This window comes from Canis lupus, chromosome 15 (assembly GCF_003254725.2).
Source record: "Canis lupus dingo isolate Sandy chromosome 15, ASM325472v2, whole genome shotgun sequence".
Classification (NCBI taxonomy): Eukaryota; Metazoa; Chordata; class Mammalia; order Carnivora; family Canidae; genus Canis; species Canis lupus.
In genome coordinates this window covers 27,383,840-27,409,080 of record NC_064257.1, presented here as the reverse complement: position 1 = coordinate 27,409,080, position 25,241 = coordinate 27,383,840, and the positions used below count along the sequence as shown (strand labels likewise).

General features: G+C 37.6%; 1 pseudogene; it reads right to left on the bottom strand.

Annotated features, from left to right (window-relative positions):
- Window positions 1-13,472: 13,472 nt before the first annotated feature.
- Window positions 13,473-15,260, bottom strand: LOC112654645 (14-3-3 protein zeta/delta-like; annotated as a pseudogene).
- Between the last annotated feature and the right edge of the window lie 9,981 nt (window positions 15,261-25,241).

Sequence of the window (25,241 nt, the reverse complement as noted above, 5' to 3'; positions counted from 1 at the left end):
CCAAGTGCTTTTCCTTACTCCATTATCATATCCAGGTAGTTTGTAGTCTAAGCCATTACTGCTCCTCCGAGCTACAGCAAGAGCCACTCAAATAGTGTCTCTACTGACAGTCTTGATCTATTTCAATGTAACCACCACACAGTAGCCAGAAAAGTTTTGTTTTTAATGCAAACGCATTCTTGTCACCCTCTGCTTAAAACTTCCTGTCTGGATCCTACTAAACTTTGAATCAATTTCTGTCTGTGGCTTATATCTTCTGGAGTGGGACACTGTCTCCGTCTCTACAGTCATACCCTACCTACCATTCTTCCCTTCTGTCTTGTATCTCAAGCACACTGGCCTTCTGGCTCTTGCTCAAAAGGCCAATCTTTTTCCTCAAAGATTTTCTTTAAAAAAAAAAAAAAAAAGATTTTATTTATTTATTCATGAGAGACACAGAGAGGCAGGGACACAGGCAGAGGGAGAAGTAGGCTCCCTGTGGGGAGCCTGATGCAGAACTTGATCCCAGGACCACGGAATCATGCCCTGAGCCACAGGCAGATGTTAAAGACAGTTGCTCAAGCCACCCAGGCCCCCCTCCTCAAAGATTGTCAATGAACATTGTAATTAGATTATTATTTAGCAAGTGCTCATTTCTGCTTCCTCCCAGAGTGGGTGGAACGTACTTTCCCACTCTCTGACCACGACTTCAGCCATGAGGCTTGCTCAGTTAAGGGGATGTTAGCAGACATTAGGAAAACAAAGACTTGATGTTTGCAGCCTGGGGCTTGCCTCCTTGCTCCTCTGCCACTGCCACAAGAACTTTTCCTGGATGGTCCCCAAATGAGGAGAAATATGAGTCAAAGCCAAACTAGCTGTCTTGCAAGCCTGCAGTGTGAAGCAGAGCTTCCTGACATATGAACAGGATTAAATAGTTTCTTTGAAGTAACAGAGCTGTAGGGTAGTTTGTAATGCAGCATTTTTGTGGGGTTAGTTGACTGATACAACTATTCATTTCAAAACTCATCCCACTGCTATCCCATTCAATCTTACAGTCTTTTTTTGTCCTTTAATATTTTGTCTTCTGAAAGTAAAAGCAATAATCATTTTTTTGTGTCGGTTATTTCTTTTGCTCTCAGAACACAAATTAATGCTTCCCCCTAATGGTAACTCAGTAAATATTGTTAATAGGATGAATTAATAAACTAATGAAATTCTAAGCACCCCTACCTGATGGGTTTAGGGTAGCTATCTCTCCCTTCCCTCTCACAAGGACATTCTCATTCTCCAATCTGTGAAGAGCGAAATCCAGGAAGCAAATTGCTAGCCAAATGGTATGAGAGAATTTCTTTCTTGAAGGGAGCCTTGAATACTATTTTTAATTGCAATTGACATTTTGCAAATTACCATTTTTTTAAAAAAGCAAGAGTACGGTAGTCCTAAAGGCACACATTGGTGTTTCCAACTTGGTAAGCCAATTCGCTCAGAAAAAGTAAGGAGGGCCGGTAGGTAGAGGCAGAGAACTAAAGTGAATAAGACAGCATTCTGGGTCAAGAACCAGCCAGCATAAGCAATACCACAGGCCTCAGAGTAAACTCGAGATGAAACCTGAAATTCATTCCTTGAGAACCTAGTCGATGACCCGTTGAGGCATGGTGCCAGGTTAACTTGATTTCATGTAACACAGCACACTGTGAAGGAGGGGCCGATATTATTTCCATTGCAAAGCTTAAGACACAAAGCCAGTAGAGAGTTTAAATAAGCATGAGAGGGGGATCCTTGGGTGGCTTAGCGGTTTAGCACATGCCTTCGGCCCAGGTCGTGATCCTGGAGTCCCGGGATCGAGTCCCACATCAGGGTCCCTGCATGGAGCCTGCTTCTCCCTCTGCCTCTCTCTCTCTTTCATTAATAAATAAATAAATCTTTAAAAAAATAATAATTAAAAATAAATAAGCGTGAGGGGACTTATTAAGGCTGGGTGAGACTAAATGCTTTCTATTACAATAGCTCATCGTTCTAGTATCAACACTGGATCCAAGCACAAGGTAAAGAATATCTTGTATTAACATGCTGTAGAAAATATATACCAAGAAAATACAATTTAACATTTTTTAAGTAGAAGTACATTTAGTAAAAAGTCAGATTGGATTGGATTTTTGAATTGATCGCAATTCATCAGTTTAACCTTGCCTTTCTTCCTTTCCAGGCTTAAGTGTGTATTGATTCATACCCACTAAATAAGAAACTTTTTTTATGTATCTTTCTTTTTATCAGAGAGACTACCCAGAGGCTCTGCAGGCACTGAATTGTTTTAACTAGGGTGGAGGATTAGAAAGTCTGAACAAAGAATGAGGAGGAAAGGGAGGTCACTTAGAGTCCAAGGGGGAGTCAAAGTGAGTAGTAGCCTTGAAAGAAGAACATTTCCCACTTTGTACTCTAGGTGGAGGCACTAGTACGTATAGAATGAAAATACCAGAAAAGCCCTCAGGGTACCGGACCATATTTTTAATGCTCTGCTAATTCCTTAAATCAAAGAATGTTGGAACTGAAAGGGGCTGTATGGAGCAACTAGTCTTGAACTTTAATTTTACAGGGAAGGAAACATGGACCTAGATACACTAAGTGGGTTATAAATTTCCTCCACCTCCAATCCTTTATCACGTTGGTCATGACTGCTCAGTCTAACCTCACTTCTTAGCCTAAGAGAAAGGTTATTCTCTCAACATCAATCAAACTATTTTGAGAAATTAATTTATCCTCTAGGAGTTTCTCTAGTATCAGTACAGCATTTTCACAAGTTGGGAAGCATCGAAGGGTATTAGTCACTGTAAAATGGGCTTTCTTTTTGGACAGACCTCTCCTTTTGTCCTTTCCTGTTACTTAATATCTTGCTTTTGGCATTATCACTTCCATTGCTATCTTTCAGTACACACAAATCTGTTAGTTTCTAAATCATAGATTCTTTCTTGCTGTGATCTTTTGGCTCCTCCTCTATGTTATAATATCACCTTTTTTCTATACCCTCTCTGGCCTTGAAATCAGATAACCATGATTATCTGGTCATAAATCAGGGATCTACACTCAATTGCCTACAGGGAGCAGGAAGATGATTATGTCCTAGTTAAGCCCTTATTTAAGAGAATCATCGGCTCGCAACTGAGCTTAGATTATTTTTCTTCGTGTGGAAATAGAGACCCAAGATGGCAGATCTTTCCATTTTTTAGCATTTCCCAGAAATTCAGATTTTTATGGAAATGTTACAATTGTTAAATGTGAATATTCAGTTTAAATTTCCTTTTCACAACCGTATGGGCCAAGGTGGACCACTTAAGCATGAATATTACTCTGAGCTGAAGGCAATTGAGACTCTAAGGCCTCAAGAGAAACTTCCGCACCTCCCTTAACTATCGAAAAGAATCTAAATTGGAGGTCTTTCCCAGAACAAGAGTTTATTAGCAGAAATAAATTTTATCTGAGTGCCCCATCTGCATGGCAGGACAACCGTCTAATTACTACACATCTGGTCTCCTTCTTATTGCCCTGAGAATTGCATTCTTTTCCTCTCATGTCCCAGACCCACACCCCTTCTCCTTAGTTCAGAATAATGTATATATCTCATTTTGCCTGTTTTGGAGTTTCTATGGATTCCCTGTATGCACGCTATTAAAGTTGATTTTCTCTTGTTAATCTGCCTCATGACAATACGATTCTTACCCCAACTAGATGGACCCTTAGAAGGAAACAAGAAATTTTGTTTCAATCAAATTGAAGTATCTATGTCCTGAATTGAGCCTCAAGATGCACCATTTTGTTAGTCCCTGGTTTAAGTATTATTCCAATCATTGTTGAGTTGTGGCTTTAAATTTTAACTGTCTGAGCCAATTTCAACATCATGTGGATTATATTTTTTCCTATGTGGCACGCATAGATCACAAAGTGTGTATGCACGAAGTGGATGCCAAGCACTCAGTAGCATGAGCTTGTGCTTCCGATTGTTCTCTTTCTACTTGATGTTGACACAGCTCAATCTTTTTGGATCATTCTAGTATCTATTTACAAGATCTTAAATTAGACTCCATCTCAGAAATTCTATGCAAACTTTTTTCTTCTTCATTCTCTCCAAAGACTCCTTGCTTTCCAATTTGGAGATCTTTTAATGGTAGTGCAATATATAACTTTTGTCCCTCTGTGGCTTGTTTTTCAACTGAGGCATAATGCATATATAGTGAAAGATAGAGATCCTAAGTGTAAAGATTGATGAATTTTGACAAATGTTTGAATTTGTGCAATTCAAAACCCATTAAAGGTGAAGATCATCTTTCACACCTGAAAATTTTCTCATGCACATTCCCAGTGAATTGCTCTGACATCACAGGCAAACACTTAATTTTGCTTATTCTCAATCTTCATATAAATACAATCATTGTGTACTTTTTTGTGAGCATCTACTATTGCTCAGTATAACGTTTTTTTTTTTTTTTTCAGTATAACGTTTTTAAGACTAAAGTTATTTGCACATATGAGTAGTTTGTGCCGCTATTGCGATTGGTCTGTTGCAGGCATATTATTATAATTTGTGTATACATTCTCCTATGAAGTGCATATTGTCTTTCTCCAGTTTAGAGTTTGAATAAAGCTCTTGTAAATACTAACATTTAAGTATTTTTCTGGACATATATTTTCACTGCTCTTGTATAAAATATTTGGAATGGATGTTCTGAGTTATAGAGTAGATGTGTGCTTAACTTAAAAAGAAATGGCCAGTTTCCTATGTGGTTGTTAAAATCCCACTAATACTATTCTTGCAAATGTTTGGTGTGGCCATTCTTTTGAATTTTAGTCATTATATTGGGTATAAAGTGGCATCTGATTTTAATTTGCTTTTCCTTCATGACTAATGATGTCGAGCTCTTTCATGTGTAAACATTCTTATATTTTTCTTTGGGAAGTGTTTTTTTCAGGTCTTTATTTGTTGTTTAATTGGATTGCTTATCTTTTTATCACTACATTATACAGTTTTCTGAGTAGGTATATGTATTGCCAATACTTTTTCCCGGTTTCTAAGTTGGTTATTTTTGTAGGAATGTCTTTCGATAAGAAGTGTTTAAGTTTAATGAAATCTAATCTATCCCTTTTATTCTTTCTGGTTAGTGCTCTTAATATCCTAAGAAATCTTTGCCTATCACAATGTCATGAAATGTTTCTCTATGTTTGCTTTTAGAAGCTTTATAATTTTAGCTTTTTTTTAAATTGGAGTTCAATTTGCCAACATATAGCATAACACCCAGTGCTCATCCGTCAAGTGCCCCCTCAGTGCCCATCACCGAGTCTCCCCAACCCCCTGCCCACTTCCCCTTCCACTACCCTTTGTTCATTTCCCAGAGTTAGGAGTCTCTCATGTTCTGTCTCCCTCACTGATATTTTCACTCATTTCACCTGCACCCCGATGTTTCTAGCAGCAATGTCCACAATAGCCAAACTATGGAAGGAGCCTCGGTGTCCATCGAAAGATGAATGGATAAAGAAGCTGTGGTCTATGTATACAATGGAATATTACTCAGCCATTAGAAGCGACAATTACCCCCCATTTGCTTCAACGTGGATGGAACTGGAGGGTATTATGCTGAGTGAAATAAGTCAATCGGAGAAGGACAAACACTATATGGTCTCATTCATTTGGGGAATATAAAAAATAATTTTAGCTTTTAAATTTAGTTCTATAAAACATGTCTATTTTTGCTAAATGCTTTAGAGATCACCATTGAAATTTCCCTTTTAACATTCAATTGCTTCAGTATCATTTGTTGGATAGATGTTTGTTTTCCCATTGACATTTTTTGGCACCTCCTTTAAACAACTGTTGATCAGATGTAGATGGATCTATTATCTTTCATTGATCTCTTTGTCTTTATGTAAATGTCACACTCTATTGATTACTGTGGCTTTATAGTAGCTCTGAAATTAGCAAGCAGAAATTTCTCAACTTTATCTTCTTCCAAATCGTTTTTGCTACTTTAGGTTTTGTGTATTTCCCATCAATTTTAAAATTGGGCTCTTTGTTTATATTTTAAAATCTTGTTTTGATTCGATTTAACACGAATCTAGAGACCAAGTTAAGGATAAGAGATACATTTGAATAATTGGGTCTTTGGGTTTTTTAAAATATTTTTTTTATTTATTCATGAGAGACAGGCAGAGACACAGGCAGAGAGAGAAGCAGGCTCCATGCAGGGAGCCCAATGGGGGACTCCATCCCTGGGCTCCAAGGACCATGGCCTGGGCTGTAGGCAGGCGCTCAACCGCTGAGCCATGGGGCGTCCCTGAATAATTGGGTCTTCTTAAACTTAAGTTCCCTCAGTAATGTTTTTGTGGTTTTCAGACTAGTGCTATGTTTTGTTTAATTTTATTTTCTAATTGTTTATTGTTAGCATATAGACACCAGGTAGATATTTGCATTTTATCATTGTGTCCTTCAACCTTACTAAATTTGCTTATTAGATCTACTAGCTTTTTTTGTATATTCCTTTGGTTTTTCTACTTAAACAATCATATTATCTACCAATAAAGACATCTGTGTTTCCTCTAAACTTTAAGTCATTTGCTTGTGTTGTTTTTCCCTAATTGAATTTGCTAGAATCTCTAAAACAATATTGAATAAAAGTGGCAAGAGCAGAAATCCTTACCGTATTCCTGATATTAAGTGAGAGGAGTTCAATATTTCACAATTAGGTTTTGTGCTAACTATATGTTTCTCCTTCTTTTTTCTAGTTTGGTGAGAGTTTTTTTTTTATCATTAATGAGTGTTTAATTTTAATTCAAATACTTTTTCACATGTTAAGATGTCATATGGATTTTGTTCATTCTATTAATGTAATGTACTTGTACTGATTTTTTAAAATAATAAACCCACGTTTTGATACTGGGATAAACTTCATTATGTCTCCTCATTATACTTTTATATACTGTTGGATATAATTTCCTTGTACTTTGTTAAGGATTTTTCCAAATCTTTTCATGAGGGATAGTGGTCCATAGTTTTGTTTTGTTTTGTTTTGTTTTGTTTTCTTGGAATATATTTGACTAATTTTAGTATCAGGGTTTTTCTGGCCTTACAAAATGAGGTGGGGAGTGATCTTTCCTTTTCCATATTCTGATAAATTTGTCTAAGATTGGTATTATTGTTTTATCATTGGTTAGAATCTGTAAGCAAAAACGCCCTGACCTGGTGGGGAAAGTTCACATTTTTATTTTTAAAACAAATCTAGCCTTATTCATATGTCCTATTTATTTTATCAAATCTATCTTTTACCCAAAACTAATCATGGGGGTAACAGAAGGGTCATCTAGTGCTTATTTTAAGTCCTGTCATGTGGGTCTACAAGATGTTGAGGGGGGTACCATAAATTATTTAAGACATGGATAATCAACAGTTTTAATAAATATAAATATTAAGACTAATACATCTCAATGATGGTCTTCCATCACGATAATGCCAGGAAACAGTCTACTAATTCTGCCAATATGATCACAACATTAATTTAAGATGTTGCCTTGATACGTATCTTTCTGTTTTTAAATGCATATATAGAATCCAACTGGATTATCCTTGTTCTAATGATTAGTATTTTTCAATGGATTTTACTATATTATCTAAGTAATCAAACTTATTCATAATCATTTGTTCATAGTATTTCTTTATTATCTCTTACTGTCTGGAGGATCTATAGCAACATTCCCTTTTTCATTGCTGATATCGTTTGTGTTTTTTTTCTCCTTTTTTTTGGATCGATTTTGTTAGAGATTTTTTAGTTTTATTTATCTTTTCAAAAGACCAACTTTTGGATATATTAATTTTTTCCATCGTTCTTTATTTTACTGATTTTTGGTCTTATTATTATTTCCTTTTGGTTTGAATTATTCCTTTTCTTTTTTTTTAATGTTAGGCTTAGAATATTGATTTCAAATGTTTATAATATAAACATTTAAATCTATAAATTTCCATCAAATCATGACTTTCACTATTTTCCACTAATTCTGATAAATAGTATTCTCACATCACTCACTAAAAATATTTTCTAATTTTCTTGTGAACTTTAATTTGATCTACAGAGCCCTGAATCCCACCCACAGAGTTTCTGATTCAGTAGATAGGGTTGGAGTCAGAGAATTAGCATTTCCAACAAGTTCTCACATGATGCTGATACTGCTGCTTTGTGGACCAAAACTTGAGACACCACTGCTTTCAGGTTCTTAGTCTTAAGGTGTGGCCTTCCTGAGGTTTCTTCATTCTAGTAGTTTAAAAATCAAATTTCTCCCCAAACCTGGCTACTTCTAGCATCTCTGTTCTTTTCTCATCCTCCCAGCATTTCTTCTATGCTAGGCCTGTGGAGTCAAGCTTTGTACCCCTGCTTTGTGCTTAGCCAAAGTCGGAAATATGCAGCCCTCTGAGGCTCCTTTTCTATGCAAGTCTCTCATTCCTGCTACCTTGTGTCACAGAATATCAGCAGCCTCAGCAATTCCCAGATGGAACCCTGGTCTCTTTGTCCAGTGAGGCTTGGGGCCCCCTTCTTCCTGGTTCTCCACTTTGGGAAGTGCTGAGCCAGAAAACCAGGGTGAACAGGGTGAACGTGGGACTCAGCTTACCAGTTACCTTTCTTTCAGGAATTACAATCATATGCTTTGCTTTTCCAGAGCCTACAAAGAGTTGTTTCACATATTTGATCCTATTTGGTTGATTTTTTTATGCCAGGGCAGCAAATCTGATATCCATTCCTCTGCCATGGCCAGAACTAGTAGTATATATACATATACATCACTATTGCAACTCTTAATCCTCAACTAAGTGAAAAATATTTCGTGAAAGAGCTAGTTGCTTTTCCTCTCTCCTGTTCTCATTTTCCACTCTCCAATGCCTGCTCCAGTTATAAAACACAGCAAAATATTTAATATTTAGGACTCAATTAAATGGGACCATCAATGACTCAGAAATAACTCCCTAAATAACACATTGATTGAAACAAGATAAATGTCAGCAAACAACCTGATATAAAGAATCTATTTTTCAAGTATTCACTCATTTTTAGTTAATTAATTCAATTTATATTTATTGACCACTTACTTTTTGTCAAGCCCTGAGCTAAAGATTGGAGACTTAAACAGTGAATAAACAATTCTTTTTTACTATTTGCAAAGAGAAAAATATGAAACAAAAATCTCATGGTGAAAAAAAGAAGACTAACTGCCAAGAATTCTCTTTGGTTGGCATCTATCTTGATGAATGCCCCATGGTTTAAGATCCAGAGAACTGGATCATGTATTAGTTGTAGATATAATCAAATTCTAGGCAACTAATTTGTGATAATTGAACTCACCAGAGAATAAAGTACTTTAATCAGAATAGCAATTTCTTAAATTATACTACGATCTCTAACTACGGTGTCTGCTCTCACACCCTCAGGCCAAGACATTCTTTCATTGCACACAAGTCTATTATAATCAAGAATTGCTTTATGAGAAAGAAATCAGCACAAAGGCCATTCAGTGATAAGAATGGTTTTGGGCACCAGGTTCTGGTAATCTAATATTTCATCCTCACAGGAATAATAGCTAATATTTATTGAGTCATTACTTTTTCACAGCATTTTGAGGTGGCACATACCATTATAAATCCCTGTTTTACAAATAGAGACACTGAGGCAAAGAGAGTTTGAGTAACTAATACGTCGTAGTGGGATTTGAACATACGGAGTCTGGCTCAAGAGCTCAAATTCTCAACCCCTCAATTATAGGGGTTGAGATATAGTGCAGAGTCTATATCAAGTTCTGATACATTGATTCTTGGAAGGGGCAGTACTTGTACCGAAATTGTTTGGCAAGTCACTTCTTTCTCTCTACTTTCCTGTTTCAGTAGCTGGCTAACATCTCTTGACTAAGACATTGTGTCTTTAGGTATGATAATGAATTCAACTATGTTTCAGTGAAGTTTGTCAGATGGCCTTGAATAACTCTCCTTAATCCATTATTGTTAATTAGTAGTGAGATCTCAACCAGGAACACTCTTTTTAGTGTCTGCATTCAGAAATACCATATTTGGCTTTAGCATCTTTTAAATTGTAATCTATTGCCATGCATTTAATATGGTAAGGTGTTACATTAAAAAAAATTCATTGGATCTTCTTTCCTACTTCGTTGAGGATAAATTGACCATATAGCTGTGGATTCATTTCTGGGTTTTCAGTTCTGTTCTATTGATCTATGTGTCTGTTTGTGTGCCAGTATCATACTGTTTTGATTACTATAGCTTGTAATATAACTTGAAGTCCAGAATTGTGATGTCTCTAGCTTTGCATAGACATTTTTCCAAAGAAGATGCACAGACAGCAACAGACACACAAAAAGATGCTCAACAGTACTCATCATCAGGGAGATACAAATCAAAACTATAATGAAAAATCATCTCACGACCGTCAGAATGGCTCAAATTTACAAAACAAGAACAGGTGTTGGTGAGGATGCAGGGAAGAGGGACCCGTTGCACTGTTGGTGGGAATGCAAACGGGTGCAGCCACAGTGGGAAACAGTATGGAGGTTCTTCAAAAAGTTAAAAATAGAACTACAGAACTACCCTACAATCCAGGAACTGCACTACTAGGCATTTACTCAAAGAATACAAAAATACTAATTCAAAGGGATACATGCTCCCTGATGTTTATAGCAGCACTATCTACAATTCAGAAATTATGGGAACAGTTAAAGTGTCCATCCACTGATGAATGGATAAAGAAGAGGTGGTATATACATATAATTATATATAATATAGTATAATATATATAATATATAATATAATATAATGAAATATTAGTTATATAAAAGAATGAATTGTTGCCATTTACAATGACATTGATAGAGTTAGCATTATGCTAAGCAAAATAAGTCAGAAAAAGACAAATACTATATACTTTCACTCACATGTGGAACTTAAGAAACAAAACAAATGAGCAAAAGGGAAAAAAGGAGAGAGGGAGGCAAACCAAGAAACAGACTCTTGACAATAGAGAACAAACTGACAGCTACCAGAGGTGGGGAGGGATGGGTGAAATAGGTGATGGGAATTAAGGAGGGCACTTGCTGTGATGAGCACTGGGTGTCATGTGGGAGTGTTGAATCACTGTATTTTACACCTGAAACTAATATTACACTGTATGTTAACTAACTGGAATTTAAATAAAAGCTTTTTAAATGTTCAGATTTTCATGGGTTCTCTTGAAAAAAATCAGAAAACGTAGCAATAATGGACCCACATTCCACATAGTGGCAATCTGCTAGTGCTATCCAGGCCACTATATTCATTAGCATCGCCTACCTAACAACCTCCAGCATTTTCATTAGCAATCCTTGATAGTCAGTTTAATTGGAAGGAAAGCAAATTACTGCTATCATTTCATCAAATTGTATAGATGTCTAACTTATTATTTTTAATATTCATAAAGTTGTCTGTAATTGGAGTGTCTCATTTAAACATTTTAGTATTAAGTTACATTCACATGACAATCTGTAAGATCTAAACCACTAGATCGGGGTAGCAATAGAGTCACATTTTTGTATTTTTCCCATCAATCACTTGAGTAAATGTCCTATATTCATTAGGAAATCTAGCATCATTCTCTCTCCTTCACTTCCCTCCTCTTTATAAAAACAGAGCAGTTCTGCTAACAGAATACTGGGAAGGGAGTTTTGAAAATGTGAACAGTTTACTTGCACCTCTAGCTTTTTAGCTGTCCCCGTTTCTCTTGCTCTCACAGGATTTCAGGCTCAAAGAGTGGATCCCCAAAGTGAGATCTGCGCCCACTGCAAACAAGCTCAGATCCCTGAAAGTGCAGAAGAGTCAACTTTGAGAGTCCTACATTTCTTCCTAACCTACACTAACAAAGTTAGCAAGAATTTGAAAAGCTATGGCAGCTTTGCACTTTTCAGAATGAGCATTCCCTTTCCCTCACAAGGCTACATACGGGGGTTTCTGTGGTACCCTAGTGAGAAGGATACAACCTGCAAACTTCCTTACAGTTGGACTTGAATCACCCTCAGCAACTCTGCTATCCTTCAGTTAGAATGGCACTTTTATTCATTGAGAAGGAATGTAACACTGAACTTCAAAGAGAAAGTGTGGACTGAGACCCCTGAACTTCCTGGAAGGTTTCCAGATCCAGGTGCAAACCTACCCACCTCTTCTCCCAAAACACAAAGTGGTACACAAGAGGTAGTTGGTTTTTTGTTTGTTTGTTTGTTTTGTTTTTTCTCCCCTCAAAGGGCAAAAGGTACTGTGATGTTCTTCCTCAGAGAAAACTAGTCCAAGTTTATATGTTTTATGTTATTGTTATATTAGTCTAGTTGGACTGCATAACGAAATATCACAGGCTGGGTGGCTCAAGCAACAGAACTTCATTACTCTGAGCTCTGGAGGCCAGAAGTCCATACTCGATATTCTGGCAAATTCAGTTCTAGCCCTATTTGATTAGGGCCCCTCTCTAATGACTTCATTTAACCTCATTTAGATAATTCCCTAACCGCCCTATGTTTAAATAAAGTCAAATTAAGGAATAGAGCTTCAACATATTAATTTGGGGGGCACAATTCAATTCATAACAATTGCTGTTAGTGCTTTGATACATATGAAGCTAATTTGTTCTCCATATCATAAGGAAATATGGCTGGCAGTATGATGAATTAAACTTACATTCACACAATATTTAATAAGTTTTAAAAATAAAGCATTTCCAAATCTAATTAATAAAACATTTATTAAGTATCAGTTAAGAATGAATTTCCAAAGGCCATGTAAGTAATAATTCTAAACCGTTATTGTTGTAAGTGTGTATAAAATAGCAGTACTAGTACCTACTTCCCAGAGTTACTATTTCTCCTCAACTATCCTTAGTAGATTTAATTGCTTCCCTCTCACATCACCACTGTACTTTCTGCGTAGCCCATTTCAAGCAATGATATTTTATATTATAATTGTTTTTTCTAGTCTAATCAAACTATTTGAAAGCCAGAACTGTGCCTTCTCATCTTTAAATAGTAGGCTTTATATCAGTACCTGGCAATACTCTAGGTATCTATTGAATATTTATTGTATCAAATAACAAATTAGTTATTTGATATTTGATATTTGATATTTCAAGTCAATGTGTTTTTTTAAACATGAGCAGTATATGGTAAGAAATAATGATTAGCAAACTTAAAACTATGTTTGTATCTTTTTAACACTAATAAACTATTTTTAATCTGTTATTACATAACATTCTCTTCAAATTACCAAAAATCTATATTAATCTCTGACATGATGCATTTCAAAGGGGAAAACCAGATACAAGATCTTTATTTTGGGTATTAATAATATTCAAAGTAAACACCAGGGTCTTAGGCCAACAAATGATTATTCTTAATAAAACTTTTATTCCACTTACATGAGCTTAATACATGTATCTTTAACAATTATTCTTGGATTGTTCATGAAAATCTCATAAGGCATTAAACAAAGCTAGCCATCATCTCAAGTTATTTCCCTGTTAACTATTTTTACAGCACATGCATGTTAGGCAAGTATCAAACAAAAAAAAATCACAAAATCGAAAAAACAAACCAAAACAAACCAAACCAAAACAAAACAAAAAACCCTAAAAAAAAAAAAAAGTTAAATACATGGGATTTTTGTTTTGCTGCTCTGCTTGATATACATAAAGTAATGGATATCAAACAATTCATTTTTACTGCATCTTTACTTGTACATTTGTTCTTAGGTTGCCTAAAACATTTAAATACAAATAAAAGGTGTGTAGCAAAAATAATGAAATCAAACAGCAGGCAACTGTACAAATAATGGAATGTGAACTGTTTCTGCCCTTATCCAGGGTAAATTGGGTCACAACCAAAGGAACACTTCTGCAACTGTAGTCAAAGGTGTGCACATTGAGAATGAGTATTCCACAGATACTCATGGTTCACATGTAATATCTACGGGATACCCATTTCCACTACAGCCTTGTAAGCACTCCAGACCTTAAAGTACCCACAATAACTACACCTGTATCTGGAACCAATTATCCCTTTTATTCCCCACCAGGACAAACCAATACGTAGGCAGTTTTCTTTGCTTAGACATGGAAGCAGTTTTAACACTGGCGCTTGTGAAGCCACAATGTACCAAAAGTACCATACCAAACATTTATAACTAGTATAAAAATTCCACATCCCCATATTGGCCGCCTCAAGATGAAAATGGATAACTCCGTAAATGTTAACTGGCTCTACTCCCGTAATATTCAACATAAAAACCACATGGGGAAGTATAGAAATTCAAATAGAAGTAACATACACCTGTCATAAATCATAAACAAAAAACTATTTGTGGGACAGCATGAATGACAAATGGTCTACTGTGTAAATTTTAGAATGAAGCAGACAAAAGTTGGAAGGCCGGTTAATTTTCCCCTCCTTCTCCTGCTTCAGCTTTGTCTCCTTGAGTGTCCGATGTCCACAATGTCAAGTTGTCTCTCAGTAATTGCATTATCAGCGTGCTGTCTTCGTATGACTCTTTACTTAATGTATCAAGCTCAGCAATGGCTTCACCAAAAGCTGTCTTTGCAAGAGAGCAGGCTTTCTCCGGTGAGTTCAGAATTTTGTAATAGAGCACAGAGAAGTTAAAGGCCAGACCTCATCTGATAGGATGTGTTGGTTGCATGTCCTCTCTGCTGATTTCAAAAGCTTCTTGGTATGCTTGTTGTGACTGATCCACAATCCCTTTCCTGTCATCACCAGCAGCAACTTCCGCCAAGTAACGGTAGTAGTCTCCTTTCTTTTTTTTTTTTTTTTTTTCCCTTTCGTTTTCAAATAGAAGACTTTGCTCTCTGCTTGTGAAGCATTGGGGATCAAAAACTTTTCCAAAAGGGACATCATTGCAGAGATCTCTTAGATCGGTCTCAATGTTCTCTCTGGATTCTTGAGCCATCTGCTGTTTTTCCTCAGCACCTTCTGTCTTTTGCTCAATTCTTGAGACGACCCTCCAAGATGACCTAGGGGCTCCTACAACATTTTTATAAGCAACTGAGAGAAGATTCCTCTCCTCATTGGGTAATCCAGCTCCTTGCTCAGTTACAGACTTCATGCAGGCTGCTATGTCATCATATCGCTCAGCCTGCTCGGCCAGTTTGGCCTTCTGCACCAGCTCATTTTTATCCATGATTGGATGTTCTGTGTCCGGAGTGGGTGGCAGTGGACAGGGGCCACAAATGATTATTCTTTGTAACATTTTTTAAATGCTCTGAATTGAAGAATATTCAAATTATTTCCCTCTGTACAAATGCTTACTCATCTTTAATATTTACTTTTTTAAAAAAGATTTTATTTATTTATTCATGAGAGACATAGAGGGAGAAGCAGGCTGCATTCAGGGAGCCTGATACGGGACTCGATCCCGGGTCTCCAGGATCACACCCTGGGCTGAAGGCAGATGCTTAACGCTGAGCCACCCAGGCATCCCATCTTCAATATTTACTGATAATATCTATAATCTAGTCAGACCTAAAGACTGACCACCAACTTTAATTCCTTACAAGTAATAATTTTAGCAATTTCATGTGTAAGTAGTCAAAAAGGTCGGAAAAGAAAATGTGATCCTAATTCTGTGTAGGAACAATCCATTCCAGAATAATAATTTCAACCTGAATCATACATACTCAAAGTGGCAGGAGCTGCAGGGAATCGAGCTAACATTTATTGGCCACGTATTATGTGCTTGGATGGTTTATGTTACCCGTTGTCATTTTCATAACAATCCTATTAGGTGTGGATTCTATCCATTTGAGGTTAGTTAGGAAAATGAAGTTCAGAGAGCTTAAATAACTCAATGCCCCAATGTCACCCAACCAGTAAATAACAGAGGCCAACTTCGAATTCACATAGGTTTGATTCCAGAACTCATAATCTAAGTCAGTGGAAATGATATTATATGGCAGCAGTTCTTTCTCTTTGGAACATTTGGGTTTTTCTTAAGGGAAGGGAGTATTAACTAGGAGTTTTCGTTACCAAGTTCTGAGCACCTACTGTTATATTTTAAAATTTACATCAATCATGAAATAGGACATATCCAATAGCCTTTGCCTTTACTCAGCCTCTCTCCCTTGGAAGTCTGTACCACGATCCTGAAGTGTTTTATCCCCACTTAGCTCATACACAGAAAATGTCTTTTGTTTTGGTCATCTTATTGGTAGCAATATATTGTAAAACTATTTACCAAATGTCGAATTGTGCATCATTTAATTGTCCTCAACTCCATATCCTTCTGTACTTCCTTCTGTGGCAACAGGGTTGGAAGCCTGCAAAACTATATTTTAGAGACACTTTGCCAAGCTAGAGGTGTTATGTGCCAACCTTTCTGAAATTCCAACATTGAGAAATATTAGCAGAGGTTTAAAAAGCAGGAGGAGCCCAGAGACTTGCAAATCCTGGCCCAGCCCTGTTGGAGAACCCACTTCGGGGCTTTTGAAAGGAGCTGCCCTGCAGTTCTTGGGTCACCTGGGTGCCTTGTCAGTTAAGCCTCCAACACTTGATTTCAGCTCAGGTCATGACCTCAGGGTCATGAGCTCAAGCCCCATGTTAGGCTCTGCACTGAGCATGGAGCCTGCTTAAGATTCTCTGTCTCTCCTTTGTCCCTAACCTGCACCCTCCTACCCTGGGCCCCCTCTCAAGTAGTGTGAGTGCTCTCTCTCAAAAAAAAAAAAAAAAAAAGAAGAAGAAGAAGAAGAAGAAGAAGAAGAAGAAGAAGAAGAAGAAGAAGAAGAAAGGAACAGCCCTCCTTCTAACAGGCGTGGAAGGTCACAGAAGTTTCTCCAGCAGCTAAGAAGCCATTGCTGGCTCTTGGGTTCCAGCACAAATATGGCAGCAGTTTCCTGATATTCTGCTTCCTATTCTTTCCTTTTTTTAAATTTTATTTTTGACTATCATAAATAAATAAAAATTAAAAAAAATAAAATAAAATAAATTTTATTTTATTTTTATTGGTGTTCAATTTGCCAACATATAGCATAACACCCAGTGCTCATCCCATCATAGTGCCCCCCTTAGTGCAGTCACCCAGTCACCCCCACCCCCCGCCCACCTTGCTTTCTGCCACCCCCTGTTCGTTTCCCAGAGTTAGGAGTCTCTCATGGTCTGTCTCCCTCACTGATATTTCCCACTCATTTTCTCTCCTTTCCCCTTTATTCCCTTTCACTATTTTTTATATTCTCCAAATGAATGAGACCATATAATGTTTTTCTCCGACTGACTTATTTCACTCAGCATAATACCCTCCAGGTCCATCCACGTGGAAGCAAATGGTGGGTATTTGTCGTTTCTAATGGCTGAGGAATATTCCATTGTATACATAGACCACAGCTTCTTTATCCATTCATCTTTCGATTCTCCATTCTTTCCAACATCTTCATAACCAGTTCTCTGCATCAAACTTTGCTTGGCTTGAACTACCTAAAGTGTTACTTAATGTCCTAATTAGAAACATATGATATTTCCTTTTCTTTCCCGGTCTATCCCATATTTGCTAAAGGAGAGTTATGAATTTTAAAATCATTAGTCTTTGACACATTAAATTGAAAGACTAAATTTCTAGTACACACATCATAGGTCTTCATAAGAATTACTTTTTTTTTAATTGTACTAGTGCTTCATCAGTTCATGAAAATTCTTGTCACTGGATCAAAAATATTTTCTTTCTTTATAAAACTGTGAAACAGAGGACATTTAGGCCTGTGAAATTTGAACCCACGTTATTTAAATACTTGCAGATAAACTGAGCATATACAGCTATATTACTTTAAAAGAATCCTGCATCTGGAGAATTGTCTTTCAAGTGTACTACTGTGTGAAGTGTGACGTTTCAAAATTATTTTCTCCTGCACTCAGAATCTTCTTAGCAGAAAAATGAGTCCTGGCATGGATGAAGTCTAAGGTCTGTTTTCATCTCTTGATTTTTATTTGTTCTATTTTATTTGTTAATTGCAAAGCTGTATCTGAGTTATTAATGTGGCCCACAAGTTCTCTTCTTGGTTCTCCTCTATGCTAACACAAGTGCGTAAGCAAGTGTATTTATCTCTGAGTCTCACGTTCTTCATTTACACGACAAGAGATTTGAAATTGATGGTGTCTATGTTTCTTGCCTTCTCTAAAATCATCTTTGATGCCAGTTTAACTGTTCTTTGTTTTGAGCACTAGTTCAATTGGTTTATCACATGGCTCAAAACTTGGTTTCCTTATTCATAAAATTGAAATAATAGGTTCCTTTTTACTGACCATATTATAATCAAATGAGGTATCAAACATAAAAGTGATTTGTGCAGAGCACTAGAACATAATATTATGATTCTATTATTTAGTATAGCAGGTGAATGTGTATCTGAGGGTGTTTATACATTGACACGCACCCATCTAATTTTATTAAAGTATCTGTGTTTCACAACACTTTCTTTGAAGTTGAGCAGCTTCTAGTAGCAGCCACCCTTCTATGGGTTTGTCACTTTATCTCATTAGAGTTAATAAAAGCTGAGGCTACTAAGTGAAGAAATTTGGCCTTTTATTTAGGACACAGGTATCTGGCCAACACCCAACTAGTCAGCTATTCAAATACTGTTTGTTTAATTAAAAGCTTAGAGCCGCCTATTGAAGCTGGGTGACTAATTAGACACCCTATTATATACCAAAGTTACAAGTGCCGTTCTAAGCTTTTCTGGAGAACCCTAGAGTTGGAATGGAATCTCTGCTTCTGGGCTTTTCCTAAACTGTACAAGATAGTTATTTCTTCCATGCTCAAAACCTTTTACATAGGTTATTTCACAACCCATGACATCCGTTATTTAAAAGATTTAAAAGATTCTGTGAGAGGTCACATCCATTCCAACTTTTAGACATGGTTTCTATTACCATGAACTAACTTAGGACAGGAAAGAATTTCAGAAAACAGATATTGGAGTAATAATAATTATATTAATAATAGTGGCCTTGGAGTTTAGTTTAACTACTTATTCTCTATGACCTTTGGAGGTTTTTCTACCTTCTGCTATCAACAGCTCTGTACTACTGAGTAGTACCCTTTTGCCATGTCTTAATTGTCTGAAGATCCTCATTTCACTTCTGATTTTACTCTTCAGGCCAATTTTAATTATTTCTCTGTCTTCAGTTGTCCAAACAAAATAGGTTCTGTATCTTACTATTTTTCTATTAGTTGAGAATGGGGTTTTGAGTAAATCAGATAACTGATTACAACAAGCCATATAGTATGTTATTTCCTCACAGATGATCAAATAAGTGGTGATAAATTAGCTCAGACTCAAGTGTCTGTGCATAGTACAAGATCTAGAATCTCAGCTGTGGTGAGGTTTTAATGCAGGCCCTGGGTAAAACTGGAAAACTCTTACTAGTACAGGTGTGTGTGATAATTATACCAGTAAGGCAAAATAATCATTAAAATGTGAAGAGTAAATTTCTGATAATAAGAATACAACACATTTCCACAAAACAATATTTTCAAAAAAAAAACCCTTTTAAAGTTACATCTAATGGAATATGAAAGTACATTATTATCATTTTTTTTTAAATTTTGGAGATCAAAAAACTGAGGCTTAGGTTAGGTAATTTATCTGAGAGCTTTACCAGAAAATGGGAGAGCTATGATATGGATCCCTATTTATGTAGCTTCAAAACTCATTATTTTAATCCTTATATCTATCATCTTTTTAATGAAGTCATATGGGCTAAAGCTAAAAGAGAAGTTCATAGAATAACAAAAAGCCTCGAATGTAGTTATGAGAAGTAAAGTGAGGGCAGTGGAGACAGACAGGGGGTATTAGAAAAAGGGAGTCAAGAGGTACAAACTTCCAGTTACAAGATGAGTAAGTTCTGGGGACAGGAAGTACAGCATGATGACTCTAGTCAACATGGTTCTAAGAAATACATATGAGTTTTTAAGGGAGTAGCTCCTAAGGGCTCTCATCACAAGGAAAAATATTCATTTTCCTTTTTTTGTTTTCTCTTTTCATTGTGTCTATATGAGATGATGAATGGCAAGTAAAGTTATTAAGGTAATTATTTCACAATATCTGTGGTAAGTGAAATCCTTATGCTGTCCACCTTAAACTTGCACAATGATGCATGGCAATTATATCTCGATACAACTGGGGGAAAATTCAATTAAAAAAACACCCCCCCCCTTTTTTTTAAGTGAGTACATATCTTTTATTATTTTATTTTTTATTTTTTAAAGACTTTATTTATTCATGAGACACACACAGAGAGACAGAGAGAGAGAGAGAGAGAGAGAGAGGCAGAGACACAGGCAGAGGGAGAAGCAGGCTCCATGCAGGGAGCCCGATGTGGGACTCGATCCCAGGACTCCAGGATCAAGCCATGGGCTGAAGGCGGCGCTAAACCGCTGAGCCACCCGGGCTGCCCAGTAAATATCTTTTAATAAATTATTAAACAGTATACAAAATAAAGCTTCCCTCAGAATTATAGATACATGAAATTTGAAATAGGTAAGAATAAATAAAAACAAAATGGGAGAAGGAGGAAATTTATTTCAAATTAGGATGTGGATTACTTGGGAACATTGTAAATATTATTTTTCAACGTGTTTATTTTAAATCAAATTTAGACATTCAATAGTTTAAAAATAAGGGATTCAACCTTTTTAGTTTCTCAGGATGAGTCTCGGTGAGACCGGCTTGATTTTTAAGACCCTGTGATTTTAGATGGAAAATTTTCTACAAAGAAGGATCCAATGGCCAACATACTAATAATGGTGATTCTAGGGGCTGTCCTCAAAAATGCTCAGTCCTTTCAGCAGACATTCACTTTTTAACCATAACTCATACCTCTGAGCAAATGCATTTTATTCACTGAAATTTGGCATTTGATAAAATGTACAGATCTTCCTGAATGTGCCAATGGCTGTGGCTTAGGTAGCTCTGTCTCCAACTCTTAAGTCCATCAGTTTATAAAAAGAGATGTGAAGGGGACAAGTCTGACTCTTTTTTTTAAGGTTGGGGTTCGATTTGCCAATATGTAGCATAACACCAAGTGCTCATCCAGTCAAGTGCCCCCCATCAGTGTCCATCACTCAGTCACCCCCACCCCCCGCCCACCTCCCCTTCCACTACCTCCCCTTCCACTACCCCTTGTTCATTTCCCAAAGTTAGGAGTCTCATGGTCTGTCTCCCTCACTGATATTTCCCACTCATTTTCTCTCCTTTCCCCTTTATTCCCTTTCACTATTTTTTATATTCCCCAAATGAATGAGACCATATAATGTTTGTCCTTCTCCAATTGACTTATTTCACTAAGCATAATACCCTCCAGGTCCATCCACGTTGAAGCAGATGGTGGGTATTTGTCGTTTCTAATGGCTGAGTATATCCCATTGTATACATAAACCACATCTTCTTTATCCACTCATCTTTCGATGGACACCGAGGCTCCTTCCACAGTTTGGCTACTGTGGACATTGCTGCTATCAACATTGGGGTGCAGGTGTCACTGCATCTGTATCTTTGGGGTAAATCCCCAGCAGTGCAATTGCTGGGTCGTAGGGCAGGTCTATTTTTCACTCTTTGAGGAACCTCCACACAGTTTTCCAGGGTGGTTGCACCAGTTCACATTCCTACCAAAAACCTTTCTTATACAAAGAGAGGCTGGAGGGATCCCTAGGTGGCGCAGCGGGTTAGCGCCTGCCTTTGGCCCAGGGCGCGATTCTGGAGACCCAGGATCGAATCCCACGTCGGGCTCCCGGTGCATGGAGCCTGCTTCTCCCTCTGCCTATGTCTCTGCCTCTCTCTCTCTCTGTGACTATCATAAATAAAAAAAAAAAAAAGACAGAGGCTGGATCCATGAATAAACTAGAACAAGAATTGATACACTTATTTGTTTCTTTTCTGTTTCAAAACAGGAGTTTCCATCTGCAGATATGCTCTCACCCTGTTTAGCTATTGATATCAACTCCACCACAGATTACATAATCCTCCTTTGATTGGAGATTATTCATTCATTCTTTCATTAAGCACAATGCACCATCTTCCATGTTGATTTTTCATACCTTAATCTAAATGTGTAAGGAAATAGACATCTATTTATTTTGGCTGAGCTTCATATTCATAGATGAGTGAGAGGACATTTTAACTATTCTCTACCATCAAAAATCATTTTTACACATTATATATATATATATTTTTTTAATCTGAGAGAAAGAGAGCCCAGAAGCAGGGAGAGAGGCAGAGGGAGAGAAGCAGTCTCCCCACAGAGCAGGGAGCCCAACTCAGTTAATCCTAGGACCTCGGGATCATGACCTGAGCCAAAGGCAGATGCTTAACCAACCGAGCCACCCAGGCGGCTCTATACATTATATCTTTTAAGAAAGGTAGAGATTGTATAGATAAGTACCCATCTGTCTTCTATGGGTAGAAGACTTCCTACTAGTTCAGAAAAAAACTGATGCAAGCTCAGTGTTATTAAAAGTATAATTTTCAAAAAACTGAAATGTATGAATCTCATAGAAATACATGGTGGGCAAGTGTCAAAGATTTAACTTTTTAATGAGGGTTCTAGTAGAACAGCAAAGCTGGTCCAAAGGTAGATAGGAAAGACTGCTATATATAGTTAGTGAACTAAAGAAAGAATGTTGAAATAAAAATGGGTTGAGTATAAAAGTAGTTGATATCCTACAGGGCAATAAAACCCTAACCTTTTGTGTGCTCTTTCTACCAGACAAAATCATTTGTAATACTTTCTGAACAAAATTTACAATTTACCTTTTTTTAAAAAAATAATTTAACATCTGATTTCAGAGTTTGGGCCGAATCAACAGTAAATGGTGTGTTAAAATATGCATCATTCCAGAGAATTGGGTAATCTTTGGGAGGACCTACTAGACAATGCTCCAGTATATCATTGAAAAGACAATGCATTCATTAGTTTGCCTTACTTTCAAGTTGAGGTAATTTTTCATACCATTTTTTTTTGTATATCTTTTTATTGGAGTTTGACTTGCCAACATAGAGTATAACACCCAGTGCTCATCCCATCAAGTGCCCCCCTCAGTGCCCGTCACCTTTTCATACCATTCTTTACCCTGTACAAGAAATAGTACTTTGTCTAATACTATGTGTCAACACCTTGTATGCAATATTTTATTTAGTTCCCATGAATATCAATAAGCATAGGCTTTATTTGAAACTCTGATTATTTCCTTGGAAAATAATTTTACAAAAAAAAAACTTGGATAGAGCAGTTTGGCTATTTTGAAGATTACTGATATTTAGAGCCAAATTAATTTCTACAAGGGATATCTACACTACTCATGTAGAGAAGTCTACTCAGACAATCATACTGATGGAGTTGGGTATCATCATTTTAAAAATCATGCAATTTGGTAGATGCAAAATAAAACCTCATTTCAATTCACCTATATAACATCTGGTTAGTTAGAAAGTTCCTATTTTAAAACATGGTTTTATTATTTTCTTTTAAAATTGTTTTTTGCTTATTTTTCTTTTTAGATACTAGTGCCCATGTTTTCTATTCCTTTCAGCTTTTAATATCTAAGAGACATTAACTCTGTGTTTTATTCTTACACATCAAAGCGTTTGTCTTGAATAATATCAATAGAATATTTTATGTGAGGAATAATAACATCCTAAATGAGATTCATCTGTGCTAACTTGAAACTCAACGTAAGATTATGCTAATAAAGATGTAACGCTGTTTCCTCTTGTTCCATTAAAGCTCTTAATGAAAAATGTTTTATATGAAAACTATATATACACTTAATAGGGTGGAGAACCGAAACTACAGGGAACAGGGATATTTGTAAATGCAAAATTCTTTGTAAATTGACTGCAATCATTATATTAATAAGTAAAGAGTATGGCTTTAGGGATTATATTTTCAGCAATTTAGAGTAACTGGAAAATCTCTCATAATAGTTTAAATCATTGTTTTTGTGACATGCTGGTAATATAAACTGAAAACTGAAACCAAAGTATACCCAAGATTATTTATGTTGTATGTAATGTGTATGTTAAATATATACACACACACATATATATATATAACAAGAATATATCATCACTGCTTTTGGTATTTTAAAGGTTTTCTCTGGTAACACTACTATAGATCCATTTAAAAGATGGGTATATTTTCTTAAATTAAAAAAAGGTCATTGAATTAAGGGCATTGTCTAGTGTAATGTTTTCTAATTTCTAACACCTTGGGATTTGAATATATTTATGAACTCATAAACAATACATCACAAATTTAAAATAAGATAAGGTCATGTTAAGTCCATCTATGTCTGTATACATGTAGAAATGCACACATATAGAATGTGGAGAACTAGGGAGCCATTATGGTGGTAAATATTGGGAAAAATGATTTTTTAGAGCTCCATAGAACCTTGCCTACATCAATGCACATGGAGATCATCGACACCTTTAGGACCACTTTCTTGTTCGCTGTTGCTGTGGTGAGAGAAAGTCTCCTGACCTCGGTGGAGGTGCAGGGTCCGCCAGCCTGAGCGTGGGTGCGCGGAACCCACAGGCCGCAGATTTCCTCCGCGGGGCCCGGGGCTGGGGGGGTGGGGGGGTGGGGGGAAGGGGGGAGGGGGCGGTGAGGGGGGTGAGGGGGGTGAGGAGGCCGGGACAAATCCTAGACAAAAAACGTGCTCCTCGGAAAATTCTGCGCCCCCCCCACCCCGGACCCGGGCCGCTGCTCCCCCCCGCCGCTCCCCCACCCCCTTCCCCCCTCCGCCCCCCTTCCCCCTCCCCCCCGCAGGGGTGCGCGGGTCGTGGGTCGGAGCCCGCGTGGGGCCGGGGGCGCCCGCTGTCGCCCCCCGACCTTCCCCGCGCGCTTCGCCTTCGCCCGGGCCCCGGGCGCGTCCTCCCCACTGGACGGGGGTGCGGGGGGGCGGGGGGCAAACGGGAGCAAACGGTCGGCGCGTCCTCCGGCAGACGGGGCGGGCGCCTCGGGGGTCGGGCCCCAGGCCCTGCCGGGACCTCCCGCCCCCGCCGCCCCCTCCACTTCCGGACACCAACTTGGGGAGGGCGGGGCGACCCCGGGGCTCCGCGTTCCACGGGACCTGGAGTGGCGGCTCCGGCTTCCCCCCGGGCCTCGGCCCCGCCCCGCCCGTCTCTCCTCGGCCGCGACCCGCTCGTTCCGCCCGAGCC